Genomic DNA, 8,369 nt, shown 5'->3' on the forward strand with positions numbered 1-8,369 from the left:
TAGATTAACTTCTTCCTCACCTAGGCATCTCAGGAGCACTCCTTCAAAAGAGCGTCGATTGAGTGTTCCTTTGTAGTAAAGGAAGCGAGGTGCTCGTCGACGTATTTCAGAACGGTGTCTGAGATCATCTGCAAGCTTTCCGTGCTCTAAGTAGTCGATCAGCGGCTGTCTCCACTCTTCAGCATCGACTGGAAGTACTGAGATGACATTTGTATCATCTAGTGACATTTCATTAACGAGCGGAATCACCCATCTTTGGCAAACTGGCACGTCTGCAACTTCATCTTTTCCTAGTGTCATACTCGAGGCTAGATTGGCGAGAGCGTCTGCCATTTGATTTTTCTTTCTTAGCACATGTTCTAGTGTCACAGCTTCGAACTTTTGTAGCAGTTGGGTCGCTAGCCGGAAGTATGGGACGAGATCATCTTTCCTCACCTCATATTCAGTTAAGAGTTGATTGATTATGAGCTTGGAATCGCCATATACCTCAAGAGCTGTGATTTCCATGTTGATCGCCATTTGGAGCCCGATGATCAATGCTTGGTACTCAGCAACATTGTTGGAGCATAGCTCATTCAGTTGGAAGGAGTAAGGTAGTATTTGCCTTTATGGCGACATGAATACTACTTCTGCCCCCGTTCCGTCTGCTCGTGCGGATCCGTCGAAGAACATCGTCCATGTTGGGAAGATGTCGATGTAGAACACCTCCTCGTCAGGCAAGTAGTGTTTGGTGCTGTTTGCAGTTTTAGCTCGTGCAGGCAAGGAGCGTTTGGTGCCGTTTGCAGTTTCAGCTCGTGCAGGCAAGGAGCGTTTTGGTGCCGTTTGCAGTTTCAGCTCGTGCAGGCAAGGAGCGTTTGGTGCCGTTTGCAGTTTCAGCTCGTGCAGGCAAGGAGCGTTTGGTGCCGTTTGCAGTTTCAGCTCGTGCAGGCAAGGAGCGTTTGGTGCCGTTTGCAGTTTCAGCTCGTGCAGGCAAGGAGCGTTTTGGTGCCGTTTGCAGTTTCAGCTCGTGCAGGCAAGGAGCGTTTTGGTGCCGTTTGCAGTTTCAGCTCGTGCAGGCAAGGAGCGTTTGGTGCCGTTTGCAGTTTCAGCTCGTGCAGGCAAGGAGCGTTTGGTGCCGTTTGCAGTTTCAGCTCGTGCAGGCAAGGAGCGTTTTGGTGCCGTTTGCAGTTTCAGCTCGTGCAGGCAAGGAGCGTTTGGTGTCGCTTGCAGTTTCAACTCGTGCAGGCAAGGAGCAATTGATGTCGCTTGCAGTTTCAACTCGTGCAGGCAAGGAGCAATTGATGTCGCCTTTTATGCTCGTGCAAACCAGGAGCGTTGGTTGTCGCCTTTTATGCTCATGCGGACCAGGAGCTTGTGGTTGTGGCACCAATGGATGCTCCATTTGTGGCGGAAGTGCTTATGCTTTTTCCCTTGGTGGTTGCAAGAACGGCTTGTCCCTTGCTTGATGCCATTGATTTTGGAGGTGTGCTTTGGTTGTTGTCAACTCCGTAACCATGCTCCTTCAACTTCTTTTGAGTCTCGGTGAGGTCGCGATCTTTGTCGTTGACGGTGTTTGAAACCTTCTTTCCAAGATTTGAAGAGGAGGCAAAGTCATGCCTAGCCTTTGACATGAGTTCGTAGGCATTTGGGTTAAAGCCTTCTTCGGTCTTCTTAGTTGGAAGAGAGCTTGGTTTCACTTTGACGCCATGCTGTGCCTCCAGACGGTTGATGAGTCCGGCGGTTTGCAAGTTTTTCTCCTCTGCAGTCTTTATCAGCCTTGCAACTGTTTCCTTCATCTGAACCAGCTGTTTTTCAATGGAGGTAGTGCCGATAGTCATGACTTGTTATTTGTTTGAAGCCATGGACTGTGCTTGAATATCTTGAACGGAGACAGAGATGAGAGGTAGAGATTGTCCCACTGGGCGTGCCAAATTTGTGAACACGGAAGATTCCTTGAAACAAGAAACCAGAATAACGTGTACAAAATAATATTTTTGTGTTTATGATTTTGGGGTTACGATCTCTCTCAAATTTGGTCCTCTGATTCTATCTTCGTAGGGTGTAGGTTTGTGGATGAGTTGTTGATCCAAAGGGTCGTCGGGGCTTGATCTAAGGATGAACAGTTGATGAACGGATCTTCAAGGGGCGTTGGGCTTGATCTTGAAGAATGGGTGTATGGATTTCTTCAAGGGCTTTTGGGCTTGATCTTGAAGGTTGATGGATGAGCAGATCTTCAAGGGCTTTTGGGCTTAGTCTTGAAGAACGATTGGATGTGTGGATTTGTTTGTGTTGTTGATCCAAGGGGCCGTTGGGGCTTGATCTTAGGATGAACGATGAACACTTTCTTCAAGGGCCGTCGGGGCTTGATCTTGAATAATGGTTGTGTGGATTTCTTCAAGGGCTTTTGGGCTTGATCTTGAAGGTTGATGGATGAGTGGATCTTCAAGGGCTTTTGGGCTTAATCTTGAAGAACGATTGGATGTGTGGATTTGTTGAGGTTGTTGATCCAAAGGGCCGTTGGGGCTTGATCTTAGGATGAACAGTTGATGAACAATGAACACTTTCTTCAAGGGCCGTCGGGGCTTGATCTTGAGTTGGTGGAAGTTCTTCAAGGGCCGTTGGGGCTTGATCTTGAAGGAGGATTTGACGAAGAACAAAGAGAGCTTTCTTGATCCTTCGGGATTTGCTTGAAAGCTTTAGAGTTTCAAAGCTTCAAGGATTTGGGGAATTCTCTTCCAATTTGGGAGTAGAGAAAATGTATTTGTGAATTCCTTGATGCTTGATACCTTGATGGAGAAGCCTATTTATAGGCTTTGAGAATGAATCACCACCACAAAATATTTTTTTCCTTTCCAAGCACCATTGCCTAATTTTCCCACTTAATGCAATATTGAAATTGAAGTGGTCTAACTTATGGCCTAATTTCCCACTTAATGCAATATTGAAATTGAAGTGGTGTAACTTATGGCCTAATTTCCCACTTAATACCATTTTAAACTTGAAATGTGTATGCTTTGTCATTGCCCAAATGAGAAAAACTTTATTTGATCCGTAATGGATTGAAGTGTGCTTACCTTGTCATTGCCCAACATGAGAAGAAAAACTTGTTTTGATCCTCAATGGATTGAAATGTGCTTGCCTTGTCATTGCCCAAAATGAGAAGAAAAAACTTGTTTAATCCTTCAAGGGTATTTCTTCCTATTTTGTTGAGTCACACGCCATGTGTACAATTTGTACAACACGTGGCGTATGCCATGTATGTCTTGACACGTCAAAACTTTAATGCATTGGTGAACATTTGTTTTACCGAAATTTCGATGTCTACAATTTCTCCAGAAACCAAATAATTTGAGACGTCGGCATACCATGGTACTTGATGAGTAACCGCTAGAAGTTGCTCGTCCGGAAAGCTCTCTTGTAGGGGCAATGAATCTGCCTCATCACTGCTTGCATTTACTAATCTTGAAAGATGATCTGCCACAACATTCTCACGTCCCTTTTTATCTCGGATCTCCATATCAAACTCTTGCAAGAGAATGACCCATCGAATCAATCGTGGTTTGGCCTCTTTTTTAGACAATAAGTACTTGAGAGCAGAATGATCAGAATACACAATGACTTTAGCACCCATTAAGTATGATCGAAACTTTTCAAGAGCAAATACCACTGCAAGTAATTCTTTTTCCGTAATGGCATAATTCAGCCGAGCATCATTCAAACTGCAGCTGGCATAATATATAACATGGGGGAACTTGTCATGTCGCTGACCAAGAATAGCACCCACAACGTAATCAGAAGCATCGCACATGAGCTCAAAAGGAAGGATCCAATCCAGAGCTGTTATAACTGGGGCTGATGTGAGAAGATCCTTCAATTTGTTGAAAGCTTCATGACAAGCTGCATCAAAACCAAAAGTAGCATCTTTAGCAAGTAAATTACAAAGAGGACGACTGATTTTGGAAAAATCCTTGATGAATTTTTGATAGAAACCAGCATATCCAAAGAAAGATCTCACTCTTCATAGAAATGGGTGGTGGCAAATTGGCTATCACATCAATCTTGGCCTTGTCGACCTCTATTCCTTTGCTTGAAATTAGGTGTCCTAGCACAATGCCATGCTTAACCATAAAATGACATTTTTCCCAATTTAACACAAGATTAGTCTCCCTGCACCTTTCCAAAACCAAAGACAAGTTATCCAAACATATATCAAAAGAATCACCGAAGACAAAAAAGTCATCCATAAAAGAGAAAGGGAACAAGCGTAACTTGATACTCATCATGTATCGTTGGAAAGTGGCATGGACATTGCACAATTCAAATGGCATTCGTCTGTATGCAACTGTACCAAAGAGGCATGTAAATTTTGTCTTCTCTTGATCCTCAGGGGCAATTGGAATTTGGTTGTATCCTGAATAACCATCTAAGAAACAATAGAAAGAATGATCGGCTAGTCTCTCGAGCATCTGATCAATGAATAGTAGCGGAAAATGATCCTTTCTAGTGTTGTCATTGGGCTTTCTATAGTCAACACACATTCGCCATCCAGTGGTCATCCTTGTAGGCACAAGCTCGTTGTTATCATTCTTCACCACAGTAATACTAGTTTTCTTTCAAACCACCTGAGTTGGGCTCACCCATTTGCTATCCGACATTGGATAAATGATACCTACATCGAGTAACTTCATCACCTCAACTCTTACAACTTCCTTCATGATCAGATTTAGACGTCTTTGAGCTTTAACAATTGGTTTAGTCCCAGCCTCCATAAAAATTCTATGCATGCACAAAGCTGGACTAATGCCCTTAATGTCAGCGAGTGTCCACTCCAGAGCATCTTGATACTTACAAAGAACTCTTAGTAATTTATCTTCCTCCGTGTCACTAAGATCAGCCGCAATAATAACAGGCAAGGTCTTGTTCACCTCGAGATGAGCATACTTGAGGTAGCTTCGCAGTAGCTTGAGCTCTAACTTCGAAGCTTGCTCACTTGAAGAAAGAAGAGGCTACTTAGGCACTCCAAGGCTTTCATAAACATGTCGCCACTTTGGATTATGAATTGGTGCACTATCTAATGCAGCAATGAAGTCCACCACATTTTCTTCCATAGATAAAGAAGCATCATGGTTGGTGAGGCAAGTTAACAGCTCATCGTTGGACGATCGTGAGGCGAAGTTTGCATGCACAATCCCATCAAAAATATCAACACGAAAACACTCTTCAGGTTCGAGAGGACACTTGACAGCTTCAAAGAGTTTGAATACAACTGACTCTCCTTGCACTCTTAAGGTTAAAGTACTTGCTTCCACATCAATAAGTGTCCATGCGGTGGTCATGAATGATCGGCCTAAATGAGAGGCACTTCCTTGTCTTCCTCCATGTCAAGTACAATGAAATCAGCTGGAAGATAGAATTTATCCACTTTAATAATCACATCTTCTAGAATATCCAAAGGATAGGTCACATACCTATCTACAAATTGAAAACTCACATATGTGGGCTTAAGTTCTCCTTCACCTAATTTTTGAAAAACAGAATAAGGCATAAGATTAACACTTGCACCTAAATCAGTCAATACTTTACAAATATCAAGACTACCAATAGTACAAGAGATAGTGAAACTCCCTGGATCTTCCTTCTTGGGTGGTAGCTTATGTAAGAGGACAGCGCTGCATTGCTCAATTAAAATCACTTTCTCGTATTCCAAGAACTTTTTCTTTTTAGAACATAGCTCCTTCAGAAATTTGGCATATGATGGGATCTGTTTAATAGCATCTAATAAAGGCAAATTGATTTGAACCTTAGCCAACGTCTTCATGAATTCAATGCATTGTTGATCCTTGGAACGTTGTTGCTGTCATTGTGGAAATGGCAAAGGTGGAATGTATGGTAGCTTGTCAAAAGGTGCAAATAAACTACCAAGACCATTTTCCTTCTTTACATCAAAGTTGGGTTGAGATTGCATTTTGCCACTCGCTCTAGGATCTGGAATACCTGCTACAGAAATAGCCACTGACTGAGACTTTGTAGCCAACAATGCACTTTCAGTAAGCTCTTCTTTTTCCACTTCGGCTTCATGGTGCACCACTTCTCTGTTGTCATAGCTCTTGCCACTTCTCAATGTCTGTATGACTTTACAATGCTCCATCCTTCTTGGATTTTGCTCAGGTTGGCTCGGGAACTTTCCTTTCTCTCTTTCATTGAACATGGTAGCAAGTTCTCCAACTTAAGTCTCCAAATTCCCCACTGATGCTGTGAGATTCTGAATGCTAGTTTGTGTGGATTGGACAAAATTGTTGGTGCTATTAGACAGAGTGGACATATGTTGAGCTAGCTGCGACATTTGGTCTTCAAGAGATGGTTTCTTAGTCTCACTAGTTGATTGGTAAGACTGTTGGCATTGACGTGGCTATTGTTTGCCACCCTAACTAAGATTGGGATGGTTCTTCCACCCAGGATTATATGTATTGGAATGAGGGTCACTCCTGGGTCTAATATAATTATTCACCATATTCACATGCTCTTGCACAAGCTCATGGTAGCTATCCTTGTTGGGGCATTGAGTAATCTCATGAGTTGTCTCACTGCAAATGATTCAAGCTTCTTGAGCATTAGGCATGGAAGAGACTTGCGTTAAGGCAGCAAACTTGGCATTAAAATTCTTCTCCATTTTAGCAATTTGAGCAGAAACATTAGGAGAACTCTGAGAAACCTCGAAAACTCCCCTCTTTTGTGTTTGTTCTTCTATCCATTGTTAGGATTCAGAAGCCATCATATCAAACAACTCAAATGCTTCCCTTGCTGATTTCGACATTAGCCACCCTCCAGCAAATGCATTCACTTGACTCTTGGTGGTGGCATTGAGACCATCTTAAAAGATGTTCATTTGAAGGTTAAAATCAAACCCAGCATGAGGACATTTTGTGTACATCTCATTATACCATTCCCAAGCTTCATGGAAAGACTCATTTGGCTTTTGAGCGAAAGCCAATATCTCTTTTTTAAGTGCAAGAGTCTTGGAAGAGGGAAAAAACTTATTGAGAAATTTTTCTTGCAATTCTGTCCACGTTGTAATGCTATTGCCTTGGCTTTGTCCTTCAAAGAGAAAGGGAACAAGCGTAACTTGATAGCTTCAGAAGAGAAACCTCTAATTATGGTATTGTCACATGCCTCAATAAAATCAGCCAAATGCATGTTGGGATCACTGTTTGGCAACCCATGAAAGGACGGCAATATGTTGAGGATATGAGGTTTGATTTCAAAGGTTGTCCCATCTACCACATCTGGATATACAATGCACCTTGGCACTGCATTGACTCTCGCTGCCAATGAATTCCTTAAAGGTTGACCTGCTGCAGGTAAGGTTAGGGCCATGTTTGCAACTGGGGCCAACGGTTATGTACTACACCTGAACAAACAAACAAAAAACTATTAAGCCACAATAAAAATAAAAATAAGCAAAATAAACACAAAAGCTTGGGAACTGTTGGCACAGTCCCTGGCAATGGCGCCAATTTCTTGATAGCGATTTTACCACTTGTAAAACAAGGGTTAAACCATAGACAATTCTTGCAAGAGAACAAGTGTTTGTAGTATAGAATGACTCAAACAAGGTCAATCTCCTCAGGAATTGATATAAACAATTTACGAGTTTTTTTTTTTTTTTTTTTGTGTATTTAACTTAGTTAAGTCTAAGAACTACACTAATTTGACGAAACTAAATACTACTGTACGTGACTTAAACAAATATCTAAAATGGGAATTGGCTTATAGGAATAGTGATCCAACTAAACAACACAAGTAAATATAGAAACTCAAGATAATACAAATAATTGAAGAAAACTAGATTGATAAGGCACTAGAGTTCAACCTTTACCAACCACACTTCTACGTAGCTCTTCCAATTGCTTAAGTAATTGAAAACACACATGCTTTGAAGGTTGGGTTTTCCTTGGGTATGTTTCACTTGTGACATTCAAGCTAAAATGCATACCACTACATGCAATTTATCCATGACATTTGGATTAAATATAAACATGAGTGATTCATTAATCTTGGTGAAAATTCTTTTGTTAAACCATGCAATCCCTAAAAGTATGATATTTACCTTAGGAGAAATTACAATCCTCAATCACAAGAAGCATAACCAATTTTAACGTGACATTCATTCAAAATTGCATCCGATGACTTTTCTAAGCATCATAATGGTGATCAAGCATCAAGGCACATAGATAGTTTAATTCAGTGATTGAAAATACCAAGCAAGCATGTAACAACACTTAAGCAATTGAAAGTGAAATCTATGTAATCATGTTGAGGCTTATGACCTCACTCTAGCAAAAGGAAATTAGTTACACATACTTGTTTTAATACATAAGGAATTATCCATT

The 8,369-nt window shown here is 41.5% G+C and overlaps 1 non-coding gene across 1 annotated transcript; it reads left to right on the top strand.

The window, feature by feature from the left end:
* The first annotated feature begins 6,881 nt into the window (after positions 1–6,881).
* Positions 6,882–6,988, top strand: LOC137738530 (small nucleolar RNA R71). Its single transcript, XR_011068973.1, has one exon. It is a non-coding gene; the product is annotated as a small nucleolar RNA R71 (small nucleolar RNA).
* The last annotated feature ends 1,381 nt before the right edge of the window (positions 6,989–8,369 follow it).

The sequence above is a fragment of the Pyrus communis genome, chromosome 6 (assembly GCF_963583255.1).
Source record: "Pyrus communis chromosome 6, drPyrComm1.1, whole genome shotgun sequence".
NCBI lineage: Eukaryota > Viridiplantae > Streptophyta > Magnoliopsida > Rosales > Rosaceae > Pyrus > Pyrus communis.